At 42.4% G+C, this 23,168-nt stretch overlaps 1 long non-coding RNA gene across 1 annotated transcript; it reads left to right on the top strand.

Moving 5' to 3' along the window:
• Positions 1-17,038: 17,038 nt before the first annotated feature.
• Positions 17,039-19,246, top strand: LOC125308149. The gene is made up of 3 exons (XR_007195849.1): positions 17,039-17,133; positions 17,692-17,751; positions 19,153-19,246. It is a non-coding gene; the product is annotated as an uncharacterized LOC125308149 (long non-coding RNA).
• Positions 19,247-23,168: the final 3,922 nt, after the last annotated feature.

Below are 23,168 nucleotides of genomic sequence, written 5' to 3'. Positions count from 1 at the left end.
ACGTTCTGCAGGCCAAAATCAAAACACTGGTGAACGTTCTCAAGACTACCAGACACGAGCCTCTTCTGGGTTGCCAGATGTAATTAAGACTTAGCTAACGTTAGTTGACCTGCAGCTGCTTTAACGTTTCTCCAACCATGACCCAGCTACACATTACGGAAACAGTGAAAACAAAAAATACCTCTCTAACCAACGTAACATATTTATCTGAAGTTAGCGATGCAGATGAAGTTTAGCCTAGGCTACCTGTTGTGGAGAAATATGGCCAGCTCTGGCCAGACTTGATATTCTTCGTTTGATCGAAGACGTCACCATCTCAGGAAGCTCCTCCGATGTCCACTTAATTTGTTTCTTGTTTAAATTTTGGAAATTTGCCTGCCTCTCGTAGGCGTTCATGACTACAACTGACAGCTGTTGACAGTTGGCCTTTGCTAATTTGGCAACCCAAATAGGAGGACGCGCTAGCCCATTATTAATACGCTATTCTAGAATGAATCGTACAAAACATAAACAAAAATTCCAAGACATTCCGCCCCGTAACTCATTTTTTTTCATGGGTTTTACGGGTTAGAGTAATGTTGTCAAATAAGCCATTACTTCAATTCATCGTGTTTCCTTACTCTCTGACAACATATGGTGATCATTTTTGGAATGGTTACAGTTTATTTTCCATTATTTCCTACATACTGGACCTTTAATTTATTGTGTGGCCCCCCATGAACGGAATTCCACAAAACTTGGCGTGCATACAGAGGGTGTCATAATGATCCTACACTTCCAATTTCGTGCAGTTTTGACTATGTTAGGTCACAGATACCTTCAATTACAACACCTCATTTTTACTTTTTTGTGTTTAACTAGGTGGCGCGATACATGAAATGAGTGGTTATGGAATGGGTTGACATGGCCCCTTGAGATCAACATACAAAAAAAAATGGTCCTCCTAAACCCTACGGTTTACAGAAAACTGTGTCTGCCCTACCCTACTTTCGGGGGGGCTACAGATCAAAACAAAAAACGATGGTTCCATGCTATCCATGTGGGGTTACATGCCCACCAAGTTTCGTGTACCCCGGTCTTACAGTGTCCCGGGAATCCTTGACGGAAATTTGGACATGCGAAAAAAAAAAGAAAAATCTGACTAAACCTATATGCTTCGCTGCGCGGCGGTCATAATAAGGTGTGTCTGATCATTGTGCTGTATCAAAATTCCCACATTTATGAAAGCAGATGGTCAGACAAATGTCTTACTTTGCATTTTTGAGTGGCAAACTAACACAAACTAACAATGTTCTATTTTCTGCTTTTCTCTCCTGGTTCCACCACCAGGATAAAAGACAGCCCACGCTTTCATCCACCATTGTACACAGTATGGCACGCTTTGGCACAAGTTGAGTTTGTTTATGTTATTGTTTATTAGTTTATTTCTCCATGTTGTATGATTTATAGATAGACTTAAATTGTCATTGTGCAGTTGGTCCGTACAATGTAATTTGCTTGTGCAGCTTCTAAAAACAATACTCACATACACACTCTGTTACGAGACCATACAATCAATGAGATGGTTCAACATAACATAACAAAGGCCAGAGAGAAGTGACTGTTTAAGCATATTTAATTGAACAAATAGCCAGAAATAATAGTTGTTAACAGTGCGTTGTTTGACAAAGATGAATAAAGCGCAACGAAAAACAACAGAACAAGGTGGTGCGTTAAAGGGGAACTTGGCAACTATTTCAACGTAATAAACCCGTTTAGAAATCATTTGGATGGTTAAATGACCTGTTCCGGTGAAAATGATGTGCTTTATCATTACCTTTTTCCACAGTTTGAAATAGCATAATGCACAATTTCTCCAGCAGAGGGGGAAATCCTGCCAAGTTTCCCTTTAACGCTAAAGAATAACAAAACAGAAATCAAACCCTGTGACTGACTGACTCAAAAGAAAACCAAGCTGACTCCCGACTGTAAACAAAAGATAATAAGGATTTGTGAGTCTTCTCGGGTCTGCTTCACTCCCTGGGCCTGTTTCTAATAACGTGCAATAACCCGCCACCAAACACCACCCGCTCAGATAAACATAAATAAAGTACAAGTGCTTTACAACTAGCCTGTATACGTGAGTGCTAACTTAACGAACGTATATTGCAAACAAAGGGAAAATGGCGATAGCAGAGGACGATGCAGTGCGACGCAGCCAGCAGTTCCGCTCCGAGAGAGGCGAGAGCGAGGAACGAAAAGAGAGCCCTCCTTCTAGGACGCGGCCGTCTTATATAGGCCCTGCCCCGCCCCGCAATCGGGATGACCTAGAGAGGGAGACAGAGAGACAAGACAACCCACGCCCCACAGCGCAAACAGGCAACACAATATTAATGCTACAGTAGCATCTGCGTAACACACTCACACAAAAAAATAAATAAGAATACACATTATAAAAAGAACATATCAAGGCATTAACATGGTTCCATTATTGAAGTCCATTTTAAAGTGCAACTGTGCAAGCTCCCATTGCTTAAAGTGCAACTGTTTTGCTTTGTTTTATAAAATAAAAGTTTGAAATGCTATGGAGTGCCCTATTTTTCGACCCTCAAACTGATATCTCAATTGTAACTCCTACTTCTCAACAGTTTCTCATTGCAATGTCTCCTCATTTGCTCTATTATTTCTCCAAGTTGTAAGTGAGACTACACTCAAACATAAGAGATCTCCCGTATTTCTCCTGCTTCTCAAACTAATATCTCTTATATGACTCCTACTTGTCTCATTGCTATGTGTCTCATCTTTTGCTTGTTTTATAAGGCAAAATTAGGAGAAATAACTGTGACAAAAGTAATACTTAAATGATCCTTAAAAGAAAATCACCATTTTGCCTCCTTAGCAACAGAAGGGATACAATTGAGAAGCAAAAGTTTCCTCTGGGTACAGGCATGCTCAAACATGTCCTAAAACAACCCTTAAAGGTCTCATTTCATCGTTTTTTCATTAATTTTGCTGTGGTCTCTAGTATTAACCCTTAAAGGTGTAGGTTTTTGAACGTTCTAAGTTCCGCAACAATTGAAGGTTCTACAATTCTATGTTGAATTCAATGAACCCAGATATTCTTTAGAACGTTCATTTCTCAACATTCCCGTCAACGGTACTCCTTTAAGGGTTAATGAATGCCATGTGAACCGGTTTTGGTGAAAAAAATGCTCTCCTGTACGGAGCCCGCGAGGTGACATGAAAAAAAAAAAATACTGAGAAAACACCGTATGTTTGCGACTTGAGTTTGACAAACACCGAGATCTCGAAGTTTGGTAGATCTTGAGTTTGTTTTTCTCGCAAAACCATCAATGAACCACAAACGTTCTTGAGTTTGTTTTGCCAGCATGAACAAGAGCAAAACTCTGCAGGCCAAGCTGCAGTGTCATAGAAAAATAATCTAAAAATTAATTAAATAAACGCTTTCTGTGGTGATTCTGCATTAAGTGTGCATTCATCGATGTGTCTCACTTACCAGCTTAAAGCATTGTTGCGTGTTGTTTCTGGGAGTTTCCCTATTGGCTGATAACGATTTATTTTTAAAAAATGTATCAAAAGTTACCCCTCTCCCGTGGGGAGTAGTAGGCTAGGTTAGACGTGACCTGTCAAGACGTGAGGTTGAGAGATTCTGTTCTCGGTAGCGTAGCCAGAAATGTTCAAATGGGTGGCCATACAAACATTAATCATAGGCATGTTATATATATGACATAAAAGTGGAATTTATTGAAGACATTTGATCACAGCTGACAAATTACGCAGAGACATTGTCAACTGGAGCAAAACAATGCATGAATGTAGCTTGGGTGCGTCTTGAATTTCCCCTAGGGATCAATAAAGTATCTATCTATCTATCTACATGAAACACAATTGAGACAATAGATTGACTATATTAGACAACTTCAAAGCCTTATCATAGGCATTTTACATTCATGACATGAAAAGTGGAACTTATTGTACAAAAATGACACATTATGCTGTCGGCTAAACATTTTAAACTTGCGCAAAACTGCATGAACCCAGCATCGGTGTGTCGCATAAATTAAAATACAAATTGAAGCAACAGCTTGACCATCGGAAAATTCTACTGCAAATCCTTTTCATAGGCATGCAGCGTTTATGACATAAAAAGTGGAATATGAACGAATTTCATCACACCTGACAATTACGGAGCTGCCGGCTGTAGCCTACGCGATTTTAATGATTCTTGAACTATCAGCGCAGTGTTGACTTGCACGTCTTTTTTAGATGGTGAACGTAAAAGAAGGAAAGCCCTCTAATTGGACGGGCTAGACTGACAAGTAGACAGGCCCGGTCGTGGCTACGTGTATGCTTTGTAGGCAAAACTAATGGGAAAATGTCTGTCTGTAAACAAATTTGGTAGCCATAAAAAAAGAACATAAACAGAGGATAGAAAATACAAAAAAGGAAGGAGAGAACGCAAAGAAGGTAGGCGGCCTATGGTTCTTGGCTTCACGTTCGGGCAACAGACGAGTTCGAGGATACGGTAGGACAATGATGACATTAATACAGTAACCCGCTGTGGCATGGTCGCTTGCAATTGTATGGTTCATCTATATTATTTTAACTAATTGATCTGAATTGGTTGATGTTTCTCCTAGTAGCCTGTGCTCGCCTGTTCTGTGTGTGTATACCTAGGCCATAATGGCTGTTGCGGTCGTGGGCGTGTTGCTCCCCGGCACAGAATAACGTAGGACCGGCCCTGTCTAAAATCAAAAGACTATCACTGTGTGTGTGTGGTAACGTTAACTTCTGGTCTTGACTCACTGCAGAATGCAGCGGCTTGTTCACTGCACTGGAGAATACAGCTAAACAAGTTAAAGAAAGGGAAACGAAACTTCATATTTTTAAAGCCTTTAAAATCAAATTGACTATTGAAATCGAGGTTTAGGATGGAGCGATGACGCCCCCCCTCGGCATTTTTCACAAATCGCACCCTGACTAGGTTAGCTTGTCAGTGTGGAACGCAACCTCAGACCAACGCAGATGCCAAAATAAGGAACGGCAACGTAATTCCAGTGGCTAAAGCTCTCCGGAACATTTCTAGTGGTTCTCATATGCATTGATGGATTTGCGAGACTCGCAAAAGAAAGTCAAGATCTCGCAAAAGAAAGTCAAGATCTCGCGAAAGAAACTCGAGATCTCGCAAAAGAAACTCGAGATCTCGCAAAACAAACTCAAGATCTCGCAAACCTAGTCAGTGTTTGTCCCAAGTGTTTGTACCTTTTCTCAGTTTTTTTTTTTTTTTTTCACCTTCGTTTTTTTTTTTTTTTTTTTTTTTTCATGTCACCTCACGGGCTCCGTACTCCTGCATCTATTTCATGCCGTTTTAGTTTGGTGGGGAAGGTGGGAGGGGAGGAACGTCAGGATTTTGCCTCTTACTCATGAATATTCATGACATGTTAATGACCTCACGTCTGATTGGTTAACAGTACTTTGACACTCCCTCCAGTGCGTCCTCATTCGATTCTGCCTGTGCTGTGCTCCATATTCAACTTTACAGTGCTAAAACCTGGCTAAAACTCGAGTCAAAACTGTTGCACAAATTGTCTTCGGAGATACAACTTCATGTGTTTGATCTTTGTATCCGAGTAGGAAGAAGAACCGCTTCCTGATCGTTTGTCGGTGAACGTTGGTTTAAGAGAATGGTAACAATTTCTCTTAAAATAGGTAAACGTTTGTGGCAATCGTCATCTTGCTTTCAAGTAATAAACAGTTGGAAACTTTTTAAAATAAAGACTTATTTCTTTACAGTCAAAGGTCTTTGCAATCTTCCTGGTAGATATTTTACTTCACAGCACAGGTTATAACCTTTGCCTAAATGCAGTTCAGCCACTGACCTAGCCTGCTAATTGAATGCTATCGGAATAGATAGTATCATGATACTATCATTGAAAGACCACTTGGTCATAGCCCAATATATATATAGATCTAAATGCAAACACACCTACCTAGCTATATTTTGCTGAAATTGCACCAGAATGCCTACAGAAGCAGAGAATGTGTACTGCAAGGAGACTTCTCCGGCAATGAGAACTATGGCTTTGAAAGCCTACATTGGCAGAGGTTAGCTTACTCAAGTTGTTTTCTGTCACGTATGACCCTTAGGAAAAATATTATAGGAATCTCATAGTATTTTGGCACTAAATGTTAACTTACTATACTCTGTAATCTTATAAGAATACTATAGTATTTGGGACATACTATAGGTACTATAAGACTAATATAGAAAAAGTATAGGGGCTATATATTATAGTTATTAGTAGTACTTCTAAAGTATGTCCCAAAATACTTTGGTATTCCTATAAGATTACATAAGATTCCTATACTACTTTTTCGTAAGGGGATTGCTCATGTGGTTAGAAGAATGGGCAACACCAGTACTAGGGATGTCCCGATCTGATATTTAGATCGGATCGGCCGCCGATATTAGCAAAAAAATGCATATCGGCCTGCACGGGAAAATCCCGATCCAGACTGCCGATCCAGTTTGTTTTAAAAACTCCGGTCCGTGTTTTCCAGTGCACCGATGTAGGTAATCCATTCCAGTTTTTTTTTTTTTTTTTTCCCCCCCTAAATCCGGTCCGCGTTTTTCAGCACACCTAGCCACAGCATCCCACTTGTCTGTGCATGTCCCACTTATAGGCTAATTTAAAGTTATCGATAAAAATGTCAGCTGTGTGGGATTATTTTACCCTAAAAGACGAAGAGGCGGAGTGCAATACTTGCCACAATAAAGTCAAGCGTGGTGGTAAAGCGGTAAGATATTTTAATACGACCAACCTGATCAAGCATTTAGCGAAATACCACAAAAAACAACATGAAGCGTTTCTAAAGAAAACCGAAGACAAGAGAAAGAAAGGCCCTACACAATCAACACTGGCAGAATCGTTTGCAAAGTGTGACAAACTGCCACAAAACAATGCCAAAGCCCAGGAAATAACAAGAGTTATTGCCGAGGAAATAATACTGGATGACGAGCCACTATCTCTCGTGAGTAAAGTCGGGTTTAGACGCACCATCAAACACCTTGAACCACGGTACAATATCCCCAGCCGCCATTACATCGTTGAGAAGACTATCCCCCAGATACACAAAGATGTTAAATGTTACATTGCCAAACAAGTGGAGAGTGCAAGTGCGCTTAGTTTCACAACCGATATCTGGAGCTGTGATCACCGCCCTTTATCTTTATTGAGTTTAACTGCACACTGGATTGGGCCCGACTTCACCCCAAAGAGAGCTGTTTTGCATGCGTGTGAGTTCAGAGGCTCACACACAGCGAATGCCATCACAGACGCCATGCAAAATATGTTGTGTGCCTGGAAGATTGACAAAAATAAAGTCCATGTCATTTTAAGAGATAACGCAGCCAATATGAAAAAGGCCATGGATCAGCTTGGAGTGCCAAGCCTGGGATGTTTTGCGCACCTCTTACAGCTCGTTGTCCACCACGGTCTATTGGCACAGCGAGCTGTAAGCGATGCCATCGCCAACGGGAGAAAAATTGAGACTCACTTCAAACACTCCCCCAAGGCCTACTCGGAACTCGAGGACGTCGAGGAAGAGTTGAACATTGAACCGCGTCTGCAACAGGACGTACAAACCAGATGGAGTAGTACTAAGATGATGATCGACAGCAGGCCTATGCATCGGATAGCAACAGCTATCTACCAGCCACCCTAACAGGCAACCAATGGTCGCTGCTGGAGAAAACGGCGACAGTTCTTAAACCCTTCCAAGAGCTGACAGCCGAGGTCAGTGCAGCCTCCGCCACAGCAGCCGATGTGATCCCCTCTGTCACTGAGAGCGAAGCACACAGATAGCAATACGTAGAAGGCGTGACGGTTATTTAGGTTGTTATAGCAAATTCAGTGTGTGTGTGGTAATTTGACTGTTTTGTGTGTGTTGCTTTTATATATAATTTTATATTGTTTACAATATTATTTGTGTTTGTGTGGTTAATTGACTATTTATTATTTTTTCTATTTTTTATTTATTTAACCCTGTTAAAAATAAACAGTTCAGCTTCTTATTACCAACCATTGTGGATTATTCAAACTAACCTAATTAAGTTGGCTAGTTGTTCTTAAGAGTAAAATCCTTTTCATAGGGTTTAAATATCTTTAATCTTTAATACATGCTTGGATCGGCCGGTATCGGCCGATGCTAAAAGTTACAATATCGGTATCGGATCGGAAGTGCAAAAAGCTGGATCGGGACATCCCTAACCAGTACCCCTGTTGTCTGTATGACCCTGTACCCAGGATTAGAACCAGTCTGCCTTAACATAATGTACTCCCTTCAAAATGCACTAAACATTTATAGACAACTATGGCCCCCAGTGAGACAGAAGATATGAAAGGTAAGATAAACCTTTAGCTTAAAAGGGAAAAAAACTGATGAAACTCCTAAAATGAATATATGTTATTGTGGAGATGTCACTTCATCCTCCTCCTCTTGATCAACCCATGGTCTTCTAGCTTGCCTTGGATGAACAGTCTTGATGGGAGTAGAGGTAGCAGGCCCCCATGCCCATGATTTATCCGAAGTGCTTGTAGCAATACTCATACTTTTCATGAAGTATTCTGTTTGGGTACCTAAAGTAAATAAATGTGTATTACAGTCAAGTTACAAGATACTAATAGTACACAGGACATTCACTATTTCACACAAAACTGTGGTAAGGTGTATGATGTACCAAGAAGCACACCCACAAGAAGACATTCAGTAATATCAATTCTATATGCAATTCATGGGTTTCATCAGGTCCCTTTACACAGAATCAAGCACCATGCAGTCTGCATTTATACTGCATTCGAGGTGCTTGATTTTATACACCTGTGGAAAGTGACCTGTTGAAACCCATGAATTGACTTTCCCAAACATTGACGAGCACATAAGAACCTGTAGCCTACTAGAAACTAACTAGCACAACAGAAATTGAAATAAAAGTTAGATCACAAACCTTTGCTTCTAACGTGATTACCTAATGTAGGCCAGAAAGCTGTGTAGCCCGACATGAAGATGTGCTCTGGAAGACATACAAAACACTAACTAAACGGCAAGTAATCAAACAAAAAAGACATACATTAGACTGAAGTGTAAATACCTGAGCTCTGATAGCAACTTAGCCTAATAGTGCATGGGCATTGTGTTTTTGATTTTCCCAGTTTAGTACTAGAACAATACCCGTACTTAGTTGCGCATAAGATATTGTTGCTAATTATCATTATCATCATTATTAGTGGTTTAAGTGGTTAGGAAATTATAGGTTAAAACAAGCTAAATCTCTGGGTAATGTGGTCATACAGTTTCTTATGAGTGTAGGGATAAGCCATACCAGGCACGTAACTGAAGCATTCCGTTGACATTGTGTCTTCTGCAACAATTAGCTTCCAATAGTCCTAATCAATGGAAGTAGCTACACCTGGCGTGTTAGTGGTCTGTAGGCTACGTTCGAAAAAATAGACCATTCTTCTAATGGATTTTACATGTCGCGAACAGAACACTTCAGTTACGTGCCTGGTGTAGCTTCCTAGCTTGTGCCCTTTTCATGCATGCTGACGTGAAGAATATGAACATGTTGTTAGGTGGAAAAGTTTGTTTGTTCTTACAGCCTGTGAGCAGGTGGTCGATCGTCGTGACGGTACAGATCCAGGTATTCAGAACACTGATGCAAAACCACTTTCTAACTGTAGGCAGTGAGTCACTGTGTGGTCGAAATGATTGGAATACAGAACTAACTTTGCACTATACTTCGGTGGTGGTGTTCCAACAATAAATTCCAACCGTTTCTTCCTCAACTCTTCTTTCTAAGGCAAGACGTGCAACGTTGATGTGTTATTGCCACAAATTTGTTTCGCCATGTACAGTGGGTCCCAGTTAAAAATTGACACTTCATTCACGATCATGGTGAATGGTGAAATGTAAGTACAACTGCAGCCGCTTGGGGCAGCATAGTCCGCTGTGGAGTTCCACGGTCGAACCAGACGGGCGATTCCGACAGCAAGGGCTGTGATTGGCCGAAGTTTTTTGAGCGCTTTCTCTGTGTTTTTAGCAGCCCCTGCAACATGCTAGTCCACTGTAGCCTAAGCCTTGTACATAATGTTAAACATAGTTTTGGATTCAGTGGCAAGATTTCTTGATTGTACAGTGTCTGTCTCTCAGTAATGTTTTAAAATGAGAGCTTAAGTCAGCTGGCAGTAGGCTACTTTGTCGGTAGTCATGAGAAGTTAAACTTGCTAACAGAACATAAATATGCTGCCCAGAAACTACACTAACGAGGTTGAAATATAGACTTTGCCTACAGCATCTCCTTAACAGTAATGTTAACAAAATGACAGCATTCATATGACAAAGAAAAACGAATTCGGTCACTCAAGACTGTGCCACAGCAACCAGTGTAGGCTACAGTCCTGCCCAATAGGCCTACTCGCAGCAGATAGCGTTGTCTGACGGTCGAGTGGGTGAATGCACGTATTTCCAGAACAGGTCTGCAACTTTCAGGTAGTTCTGAGTTCGAATCTAGGCAGGAGCAGAGCCATATAAAGGCCTAGGCCTATTGTTATCATTTTTTGCAAGGTGTTGCTCCTGGCAAGACTTGTTTATAAGACGTTTGGTGATTAATTGATAGCTGTTTTTGGGACAAGTTAAACGTTCTTTATAATGAGCGCATCCGGGGAGTAAAACGACTGTTATGCACTGTTACAACTGTAGGCTACAATGATTGCAATACAAAAATATGCGCGTATTAGTTTAGTTAGTTTTGTGATGTTTTGCCTCATGTGTTTTCAGGTTTGAGGGCTTTTTTGGCAAGATTGACCTTGGTTAGACTCTGCATATGTTATTTCTCCGTATGGAAAATAAAGTAAATTTTCGACACACGTCTGTTATTAGTTCAATAACAAGTGTTGCTTGTTAAAACATGTGACTAGTGAAACTCAAATGATTTTAGAAATATTTAGCCAAAGCCAAAAGTGTTAGAGAGAAGGAGAGACCCGGTGCAGCTCAGATGTCTTCTTAATTTTCTTTATTCTTTAGTAAAAGGTGCAGAACATTATTAAACTTTGACTAACGTTTCGATGTTAATAGTCAAAAAAACATCGAAATGTTAGTCAAAGTTTAATAATGTTCTGCACCTTTTACTGAAGAATAAAGAAAATTCAGAAGACATCTGAGCTGCACCGCTCCTCTAAAAATATCTGTCCTGGCCTGGTTACCAACGGATTGTGGCCAAACGACAGAAGCTGAGAACCCTCCTTTGTCTACCAAAAGTGTTACTTTGTGCCCCGTGCTCCCCACTGCTTGTGAAAGAAGGGGATGGGGAGGGGGGCTTAATGTGAAAAAGCTTAATGTCACAAAGCGGCAGCGAGTCGTTTTAGGCTACAGGCCTTCATAATGGTAGGCTACAGGAAGTGGGGGAGGGTATGGGATGACCAGAGCCGTCATCTATCGTCTTTCAGGCACACAGCTCGTTATATAGCCTATCGACTGCCTTAACAGATAGGCTTTGCTCTTGGGTTTGGCCTTACAGCGAACTCAATGCTCTTGTTGCTTGCAGTTTGTTAAATAAAGCGATGCAGATTACATGATTTATTTCTGATTAATTCGTCTTTTGATGTATTTTGCAACATTTGCTTGTTAGGCTGGGCTACTGTCAATGTCCTGTACAGGTCAATGTTCAACAATTGCTGGTGTAGGCCTAGGCTATTAATCAATTAGGGACTGTTCGTTATTTATTTAATTAAGGGGGCTACGGAGGAGTCTTGGGGCGTTAGTCAAAAAAGCGTGACCCTCCCTCGCCAGCAAGAATTTTTTTTCTATGACCCTCCAAAGTCATTGAGAAAAAGCATGACCCTCCCCAGTCCCAACAATTTATTGATGCCTTAGGCTACTGGGTCAATTTGGGAGCTTGCATGCTCACGACTCCTTCCTTGAAATGCCTTGAAAAGGGGAATTAATGGGCATGAATCATTGTGCTGAACGGTATTTGTCAATGAGCAGAAACACACACGACATTCAAACTATTGATAAGATGTACTGGTCTGTATCTATAGGCTAACATTGGACAAATAAATGACACTGACTCGCCATATCCTGACTCAGGAAAAAAAACATTTTCTTGCTTTGCCGCAAACTCAGCAATGAAATCATAGGCCAGTTTGCAGGTAGCCTAACGTCTTTTCATAGAAGGGAGAGCCCAGTCTCTCCTGTGACATGGAGGTGCATAAATAGTTTTTAATAGCCTGTTCACCTTCCGAAAGCCGTTCACCCGATGCCAGTCACTGATCGCAATTTCAAAGTTAGGAAAGCTTCATCTTTTTTAAGTTTTAAGTGCAGTGGCCCCTATCTGCCCCTTTTGGAATTATATCTCGAAGCCTATTATAAGGTCCAGTCGCGTTATGTCCTGGGATTCGATGTGCTCAAAAGAAAAAAAAACACTTTTTTATAGATGGTTATGAGGAGCAATGTGAGAGAAATTTGATGATCATTGATCGTTGTTTTGGGGCGTTTAAGCCTTTTCCATAGGCGTCAGTGAAGGAGATTGAAGAATGACCATTTTTTTATCACGAAAATATTTCTTAACTACAAAAACTCAAACTCAGTGTCATTCAGACTCAACCCTCTTGTTTTATTATCTTTTTAGATTTGTCGTTTGAGCGTTGGCAGTGTTAGGTTGCAATTTAAGTGAAATTTCTACAGTAGGCCTACAACATGCTGTTAGGCTGGGCTACTGGCAATGTACTTGTACAGGTAAATGTTCAACAATTGCTGGTGTACAGGTTATATAATCAATTAAGCTAAATCATTTGTCCAGCTGTTTAAACATTTTTAGGTGCTACATACAAGCGCCAAAGGTGCTTTGATATATTTTTCGTTTAAACGTCGGCGAAGCAGGCATGCTTTGGTTGCAATGAATGAGGATAATTGCTTTTTGCATTATTTTGAATATGACTCGCTCCAGTCTCAACAGCACATACTTTTTCCACACGCTAAGTTCTAACACACATAGGCCTATCCCCTCTCGCTTTCTCTCTCTCCATCCTTGCACACTGTGCTTTCTTAAAGGAGCTGCACAATTGCATCTACATTTTCATATTAGAATGTTTTGTCAAGTGTAAGCTTAAACTACCGTGATCAATTTAAGTTCCCGTGCCCCCGCTGCGTCATGGAAGCAGTAAGTCAGTCGCATCAAAAATAGTAGTGGCACCCAAGTGACACCTTGTGGTTGTTTGTGTCAACTGCAGTTTGTGCCATTTCTGCTGAGAAAATGGGGTGCGTGATTCATGAAGGAACCCGTCCAAACTTAACGGGGACCCACTGTAAGCAACTTGCTGTTAGCTTATAATAGCTGCAGAGAGAGAGCCTCAGCAGCTCTGCTATCTCCTGGCTGCAAAATCTTCCTGTCTTCCTGTGGGCGGTCGCGAGCCAAGGTGGGCGAGGCCATGAATAATTGTTTTCACTGCGGCGTCACACAGAAGGGCTTTTTCTGATTCGCTTGTTTTTCCATGTATTTTCTTTCATTGGCTAATGTGAGCAATGGCGGTAGAAGATCATTTTCACGTGCAGCATGCATTATTATGCAATTTGGAGTGAGCTATAGTATTTCAAAAGGAACAAGTATTAAATGGTTTCTCAGGGAATGAGACCTTTAAAATGGCAACCCCGTACGCTTTGTTAAAGTTGGACCAGTTCCATATGGAGGGTCCCGGGGTCCACATCTGTTCCCACTTCCTGTAATTATTTAAAAAAGGCAAGGAGCACTCTTGCAGCAGAAATATATCTTGAGTCTTCACACTTCTAACATTAATTGTTCAGTCTTCGAAAAGATGCCCAATTTCTCTATACTTCCTGCACACTGTTTCTTGGCACGCTTCGGCAAGGTGCCCAAACTGGTTGCATTTGCGACACAGTTTGGGCATTCCTTGATAGTAAATGTAGCCCCGGTTCTCTCCCAACACAATCATAGACGGTATTTGACGGAGGCCTAGGTAACTGCTCGGGTCTTCCCATCTTCCCACTCTAAAGAAAACTCCTGTTAGTTCTGTAAAGAAAAGACACAAAGATAAGACAAGACAAAAAAGACAAAATGCAAAAACACTGATATTCACAAATAAGTACAAAATATACCTCTCTAGTGAAAACGTCAGATCGTCTCTGTACCCAGCAACCTTCGCCAGCCCCGCCATCAGAGCCTCCAGGGACAGGACACCCCCAACCTGCCGCACCACCTCCAAAATGGAACCAGTAACCCGATTGCGGCCAAACCCCATCCGGTCCAGGACCCTGAACAGGAAGGAGTGCACACAGTCAAACGCCTTCTCCTGGTCCAGGCTCAGGAGGGCCAGTGGGACACCCCTCACATCCGCCCAGCCGACCACATCCCTCGCCAGGACCAGGTTCAGGCTACACATCCGACCCGGCACCCCACAGGTCTGGTCCAAGTGAACCACCGACCCCATGACTCGCCCCAACCTACGCGTCAGGACCTTGGCCAAGATCTTAACATCGCCGTAAGGACTGTGATTGGCCTCCAATTGGCCAGTTGTTCCTTGCAGCCCTTCTTATAGAGAAGGGAAACCAACCCAGTCCTCATGGAGGCAGGCAGCACACCGCCCCAGTAGCACTCCTTGTAAACCTCCACCACGTCCGGCCCCCCAGAAGGCTCTGTAAAACTCCACCGGGAGACCATCGCCCCCCGGCGCCCAGCCTCAGGGACTTCATAGCCTCCTCGGCCTCCACCACCGTGATGTCCTCATCCAGAGCCCGCCAGTCTTCATCCGACAGCCTGGACCCCAAACCGTTCAAGAAACCAGCCGCCAGGGCATCATCCCTCTCCCACTCACAAAAGAGGCCCTGATATAAGGCCCTAGCCACCTCCAGGATCTCCTCCTCCCCCGTGACCCACCCAGAGGGCACCTGCAGGCCCTCTATGACTCCCCGCTCCTGCCTGGCCCTCACATCAGCGAAAAACACCTTAGACAGGGTCTCCCCCAGCAGGCAACCCCGCACCCCAGACCCCACCAAAAGGGCCTTGGCCTCCGACCAGAAAAAACCCATCCAGCCAACCCCCAATCTGGGACTTATCCCACCACTCACTCAAAGAATCAAACATCCCTTTCATACTCCACCAGCCCTTATACAAATGCCGGAAAACCTGTCAGAAGGACGCATCCTCAAAGAAAGCTGGCGTTAATCCGCCAGGCCCCCCGCCCCCGGCAACAACACCTCCACCCCGACACCCACACTGGCTCGACCCAAAAGTCCCCAAACACCTTAGGGACAAAGATGTAGTCCAACCGGGACACATCCCCCTGGAGTTGCTCCAAGTCACCCCCGAAGACCCATCCCCTGCCACCACAAAACAGTCCTGCAACAAAAAGTCCCCCACCAAACAACTCAAATCCCCGCCCGGAACCCTCTCCAGAGGCACATTAAAATTAACCCCAAGAACCACTACCCTGCCCGTGTACAGGAGAGGAGCCACCTGCTAGATGAAGCCCCACCGCTCCCCGACAACGCTTGGCGCTTAGACATTAATGAGCCACAAAGCAGCCCCCCTCCACCTGGCGTCCAACACCAACACACTCCCCGGCACTGGCTCCCACACAGACTTCAAAAAGAATCCCATCCCCTAAACAAAATACCCACCCCATCAGCGTGCACATTCCCACCCTCCCACACAGAAGGCCCAAACCTCCACCCCTCTTTAAACAGAGCAACACCCCCCCACACACATGACATTGTTGCACAAACATAACATGAAACTCCCTCCCCCCAATAGCCAGAAAAAAACAGCCCTCCTAAGAGCCATCCGCAACCCTCTCACATTCAAGGATTCCACCTTAAGACTCCTCCGGCCCGACAAAGTCCCCCTGGCAAGGAAACCGCCGGGGCCTTAGAAAGGGCCGCCACACCTCCTCCAGCCGATCCGGACTGCTGCCGCCATCCTTGCCCACTGCAGGAAACTTCCCTGTGCACTCAGCCCCATTCCCCTCTGCCTCCGGGGACTTTCTCACCGATCACCATCCTCTCCACCATCGGCCCGGATGTCTGCCGCATAGGAGTCCTGGTGCCTGGGGCAGCTCCGAAACAAGTGGTCCTCACTCTCACACAGAGAGCACTTCTTTGGGGCACTGCACCACACCGACTCGTAGTCCGTCCCCCAACAAAACCGGCTCCTCCGACCCTGGCACCGTGACTTGTCGTGCCCCTTGGCCCCACACCAGCGGCAGTACACGGGCTGACACGGGTATGACAGAAACCCCCGGTCAGGCCCAATGCTGAAGCTCCCTGGGGGGTGCAGGAACTCACCTGGCCTCGCTGGATCCCCCTACAGCCGCACCGAAAACAGCCACTTCCCCGTCCAAAAGTCGAACTGGTCCTGCAGCTTAGTGCCTCCCTTCAGGTTCGCCACCTGGTACCTCAGGAAGGTCTCCACGCCCATATTGCTGACGAATGGATTGCAGAGGTGGATAATCAGGGGGACCCATTCCTGCAGGTACAAAGGCACCAGGCGTAATCCAGACAGAGCCGGAAGACTCTCCTTCTGTGCCCACTCCTCCTGGAATGCCAAACACCGCCGTAAATTAAAAAAGACAAATAAAAACCCTTGGCTTGCAAAATCCTGCACACAAAAAACCACCACCGGAGTCAAACAAAAAGTCTTCTTCAGCACAACCAAAGTAACAAATAAACACCTAAACCTACTATGAATATCCGCTGAAGTGCCGTCCACCACCTCGATCCGGACTGAATTACGAAGCCGCGCCTTATAGGTCGACATACAGCCATGGTCACTATCTTTTTATTATTGAGATGTAGTCAAGAAACAATCAATTCACCATATTCACACGGCGGCCATCTTGTTTTGACGTCACGCTCAGGGTGGGAAGTTCGAGTTCTGTACAGTTGTGTGTGGATGTTGTGGATTGTATCAGTCACGAATATGTCTGCTGTGTGCCTGGGTGTAATTCCTACTACAAAAGACGGAAAAACAAAACACGTTCGTTCCACCGGTTCCTGACAGACACCAGATTGAAGAGAGAGTGGATTTCAAAAATTAGAAGAGACATCGGTACATTTTTCCAGGTAAGTGCATAATTATCTAGCTAGCCAACCGGTTAGCTTAACCTCAGGCTAATGTTAGTTATAAAGATAGCCATTGTCTAACGTTATCATGCTACTTGTTAGATGAAACGCAAACATGATGTCGTTTTATTTATGTATGTTAACGTTACGACAATGCCTTGATAGAAATGCCACGTCTCCAGCAGTAAGCTTGTCTTTTGCTGACTTCAGGGAAAGCCCTGGTCACTGTGTATGTAGGCTAACTGCAGCTAACGGGCAGGCTGTTTGTTGTTTGTGGAGATTAACGTTACGTCCAACACAAAAGTTTGTGCCAAACATTTCACTGAGCAGTGTTTTGTGCACCATGATGAGGCTGGAAAAACGTGCCTCCTGCCAGGAAGTGTCCTGTTCGCTTAGACAAAAACGACTCATAAAAGACCAATGCGAATTAGAGGGGGAGAGGTCAGTTAGTGAAAATTGTTTCACACGTCTCCTAATGTCATGTTTACCCTTTGTCTGTTACAAAGAGTTGATTCATTCAGTTTTGCAAGAACTAATGTTTTATTATTACATACACAGCAATGAACCTGCTGGAGAGACAGAAGATGCAAGTGTAGACCTGGCTGGAGTTGACACTGGGTAAGACACGTATAAAGTATATTGCCTATGTCCATCTTGCAAAATATCACACAGCTGCTGCAAAGGACATAGGCTATGTGTAGCAGCAGGGTATAACATGTAATCTCCATTAATGAAACAAATTCACTGTAGTAGGTTAAATGGTATACTATACAACTTAAGTGATACACATGCAGTTGGAACTTAACTAGGGTTGGTAATGAATAATCGATGATCGATTATTTGTTTGTAAGAATTTATTCGACTAATTCTAAGCCTAATAAATAATCGTTCTAGTCGCGTGCATTATGAGAACAGCAATAACTTCCAGTATCTTGTGCGACAACAGACGACGAGACGAGCAGAGATGAAGCGGGCTAGGAGAAGTGCAGTGTGGGACCATTTCTCTAGAAAAGACGATAAAGTCCAATGTAATTATTGTGATGCCCTGTTTACCTACCATAGTGCAACGTCTCCACTAATATATCATCTGAAAAATGTAGGCTACATCCGAACGTTAATTCCGGCGAAGCCAGCTCAAGTGGAGGGATCCAGCAGCCAACCATTCAGGCTACACTAGCCTCCGTCCCATCTGAACGAGTTTTTTCAGCTGCCGGACTGACAGTAAATGGATTGCACACACGCCTTACCCCAGAACATGTGAATATGTTGATTATTATGAACAAGAACACATAGGTGAGTCTGTGATAGGTAATGTATGCCCAGGCAGTCCATGCAGGCCAGTTTCTCACCTCACTGTAGCCTGTAAGGTAGCCTGCATCTCGCCAATACGTTGCCACGACAGTCAGTTAATAACAGTTCAATGATCTAATATGGCAATAAGCCTGGTTTTGATATCGTTATTGTGAATTTGTGTCCAGTTTGATGGCCGTCAATTTCGTTCATAGTAACGTAATCTAAGTTAAAACTCAATTGTCAAATAGGCCAATTGCCGCCAGCGTTGAGCTGAAGTTTAACAGAATTGTTATTTCTGAATGTCATTATTTTCCAATGTTATTGTTATTTTTTATTTTTCAAAGGTCTAGTCTAGGCTGTAGCCTACTTTTTTTTTAAAGTGATCAGGCAGTGATGCGTTTGCATAGCCTACATGTTAAAAATCCGTCGGATGCCATAATGCACTGTGATAAACTAAAGTTGACTACTAAATGGCGTATTTCTTTAATAAATCTATTTTTGATAAATCAGTCCTGTCATGTGCGTGTTTTGACCTTAATTTGTGTGGGGGTGATGGTGAAGGCAAATTCAAACCATGTCGATGGCTCTGGGTGGAGACAAGTGACGTCATGCTTTAGTGAATAATCGATTAATTGTTTGATAACGTTATCAATATTCGAACATGAAAATTCCTGAAAAGTCCCAACCCTAAACTTTACGTTTTTGATTTGTCATTGTCTCCTATAGTGCAGACCAAGTTGTTAAGCCAGCACCCCACTCTGACCATGACTATGCTGAACTCTCGGTCACTGGAAGAGCAGCTAGAAGCAGCACGGAAGGAGATCGCCTGCCTTACGCAGGAGAATACCATCCTCAAGTCATCCTGTTTCAGCTTGAAGCAAAAATGATTCATAGTTCTTGACATTCTACACTGGATTTCGGGTGAATAATTATCAAACATGATGTCTTTTTCTACAGTGTTGTTACTATAGTACTTTCTACAGTATTAGCAATACTTTGTACACAAAAAACTCATACAGCAATTTATTTTCCTTGTGCATTAACATTGTGCTGATCTCTGTATTGTACAGTAAAAATAAAAGGCGTCAATTTTCTATTTTCTTCTATTCTATACTTATAATATTATTTTTTTATAGGACTACGAGACACAGATCATTGTTCTTGTCCCTTCAGCCAACGGCAGAGGGCATGTTTTTTGCATCTTTTAGGCATGGAGTTATGTCAGTCATGACATTTCACATTCTTAACTGAAAATTAAATAAACGGAATAGATTCTAAAGCAACACAATGTAGTTATTTTACTTGTAATGCATTTAAACTTTGGCTTTAAAAATGTTGATGCTACATTAGCTTACAACATGGACATCAATAAGGTGAATACAGTAGCTACAGATGAAGAAATAAATTTTTAATGATAAAGTTTATGTACGTAACAATGGGGCACTTAATAAGACAGCATCAAAGTGCACTCTCTCCAGATAGTAATCCTCTTGGCACATTACAAAAAAAATAAACCATTTTGCTCCTGTAAGAGCCATCTGTCCCATGACTTGTGAGTGATATTCATGGCCATGCTTGAAGGAAAAGGTTCCACTGTTCTCAGGTATGAGCAGTTTGACTCTCTTGGTTTGGGCTTTGATTTCAAGTAGGCCATGGCCATAATCTTTTTTTACTCAACTGTGACAACTGTAGGTCTTGTTGGATTTCACCTTGTTAATTTTTAAGAGTGACAGGTTTGGGCCCTAGGCCTAATTCTCAAGAAGGGATGTGCCAAGTTTGGGGTGAGGAGGTTTTACATTTGGTTAGGGGGACTGATTTGTATCCTAATTTAGAGTAATGAGCAAGATTATACAGGAGGCCAACAAGGTGTGAGCAGTGCCCGAGACCTGCTTCACAGGCACAGCTAGTTTGTTAAATCCGGTGATCAATTCAACCTGAAAAAAAATTATATATATATATTGAGAGAGTGGAGAAATTGCAGGATTGTTTGGCTCTGCCACCTAACCACACCCAGTTTACCTGCTGGGAAACCCTGTAGCTCCGGAGCAGGGGCTCAGACCAGGATAAATTGTTTGCTAAGCCCTCAGTTCACTCTTTTGTTCATCTCAACCCAGCACTCCAGTGTGTCCTGCTTTGTGTCGTCTTTGAGTTAACGTAGTCATCACTTTAATGACCCTCACTATGACTTTTGTGATGTTTATCAGTTTGTAGAGTAGCTCTGCCATCATGTGTAAAGTTAAGGTCTTTGTTTGTTGGTTTGGTGTGTTGGAGTCCCATGTGAGAGATGATTAGGTGATGTTGGTTGACTTGGGATGTCAAGTATTGTTTAGTTGTACCTTATATAGCCATATGATTTCAGTTTATTGTTCAAATGTCAATTGGTTTGTTTGAGTTGGGATCTGTACTGATTTACCCCATTTCACTGATTACTCCATTTTCTGTTTGTTTCCTCTTTGATGCAGCACACATACAAGTAAAGAACAAAAGAACAGATGAATTGAAACTCAAATAAAGTTCACTTGTGTTGCACTGAAACCTGCCATCTCCGTGTCATCACTTCATACCATTGAGCCTTCTGACCGAGGCTCTGCCTGCTCGCCACACACTCACTCTACCTCGACCCACATCGCCCCCTACAGTTCCTTCAGCTGGGTTGTGGAGGTTAGCATACTAGAATAGAATACTGTTAAGAATACTGTTGGGTTGTGGAGGTTAGCACACTATAACGTTACAGCTACTTGTCAGGACTTGTCGTGCAAGGCAAGTATAACTGCATAATTATAGGCTGTTAATCTTATTGACTCCAACACAGAACCGATAACCCAAAATTTGGGGTACTGCACCCAAAGGTGGCGCTATTGGGAAAAAAAGTTAATTATGCTTATTTCTCCTTACCAGATTGACCTAGACTCAAAATTCTTTCATAATATTAATCTCTAAACTCGTGATGCATCTTTTTGGCCCTGGTCTTATGGTCTACAAATGTTTAATTTTGCCACAATTTCATGGAAAAGCAAAACATTATAAAAAGTTTCACACTCATCAAAAATTATCAAATCTTCACCAAAATTCTCATAGACAATGTTTAGACCAAGCCTCACAAAAGTTATCGCTCAGAATTTTGATATTTTGTTCCATTTCAGAGATATAGGCCAATAAACTTAGACCACTTAGGCCTTTTTTCCTAGATCACCTATATTCCTATAAACAGTAAGTCCTAGAAACTTGACATTTTCAAGTATTGTTACCAGTACCCCCCACTACCCATAACCCAAAATTTGGGGTACTGCACCCAAAGGTGGCGCTCTTGTCAAAAACGCTTATTTCTCCTTACCAAATTGACCTAGACTCAAAATTCTTTCAGCATATTAATCTCTAAATTCAGATGCATCTTTTTCACCCTGGTCTTATGCTCTAAAAATGTTTACTTTTGCCACAATTTCAGAGAAAAGCCAAACATCATAAAAAGCTTCACAGGCTTCAAAAATTATCACATCTTCACCAAAATTCTCACAGACAATGTTTAAAAAAAGCCTCACAAAAGTTATCAAAAGAATTTGGATATGTTGTTCCATTTCAGAGATATAGACCAATAAAGTTCGACCACTCAGCCCATTTCTCCTATATCACCTATATTCCTATATGAGTAATTTCTTTTTCTTGGATAACAACCATACAGCCATCATTAGGTGGATACCATTAACAGTGCACATTTTCAGATCTGTACTCTTTTTATAAAGCCCTTAATTCTATTGTCAAATGTATACTAGAAGTGTTCTTGATGTTGTGTGTTTGCCAACACACATTTTCACAATGTGATTGTGACTACACAATATGTAGGATTGTCAGTGGCTCAGTGGGATAATGCCTTGTACTGGTGTTTCTTAGGTTGAGTGTTCGTATCCCCGTTAGAGCTTTAGGATTGGTCATTTAAGATTCACACCATTGAACAGCACCTGAATGACATCAGCCAATCAACATTCACACTCATCAGTTGCCAAGAATCAGAATGCCAGGACTCTCTATTACATTTAGGGGAACTTCTTTGTTTACTATTTTTCCTTCATCATTACGTCTATCATATTTATATTTCATCCATTATTGTTCATCTCTACAAATGTCTAATTGTCCCAGAATTTCAAAAAAGTTTTCAGGTGTACTCTTTTAGGAAAGCCCTTCATTTTATTGTCAAATATATGCTTGGAGTTTTTCTTGTGTGTTTACCAACACACATTTTCAACATGTGAATGTGACTGGCCAACATGCTCAGTGGGAAAATGCCTTGTACTGGTGTTTCTTAGGTGGAGAGTTCAAATCCCTGTTAGAACTTTAGGATCAAGCTGCACATGCTATTGGTCATTTAAGATTCACACCATTGAACAGCACCTGAATGACATCAGCCAATCAACATTCACACTCATCAGTAGAATCAGAATGCCGAGACACTCTATGACATTCAGGGGGACTTCTTTGTTTACTATTTTTCCTTCATCATTAAGTCTATGTGGCGCCATAGAAGGTTGTGGCTGTTGTTAAGTACTTTGTTTCTTGTTTTGGTCAGACCCCCCATTCTTATTTTTGGTCTTTTAGAATTAAGACTCACAATATGCAGTACCGGAAAGTGTCATGGGGTGGCGCTGTGAGATAACGCTGGTATTAGGTAGCCACTAGCCAGCAGCAAGTCTCGGTTAGTTATTCGAAGCCAACGAGACGAACGAGTATCAAGCCACTCATGCACTTTT

The sequence above is a fragment of the Alosa alosa genome, chromosome 1 (genome assembly GCF_017589495.1).
Source record: "Alosa alosa isolate M-15738 ecotype Scorff River chromosome 1, AALO_Geno_1.1, whole genome shotgun sequence".
NCBI classification, from domain to species: Eukaryota; Metazoa; Chordata; class Actinopteri; order Clupeiformes; family Clupeidae; genus Alosa; species Alosa alosa.
This window is presented reverse-complemented; position numbering and strand designations above follow the sequence as displayed.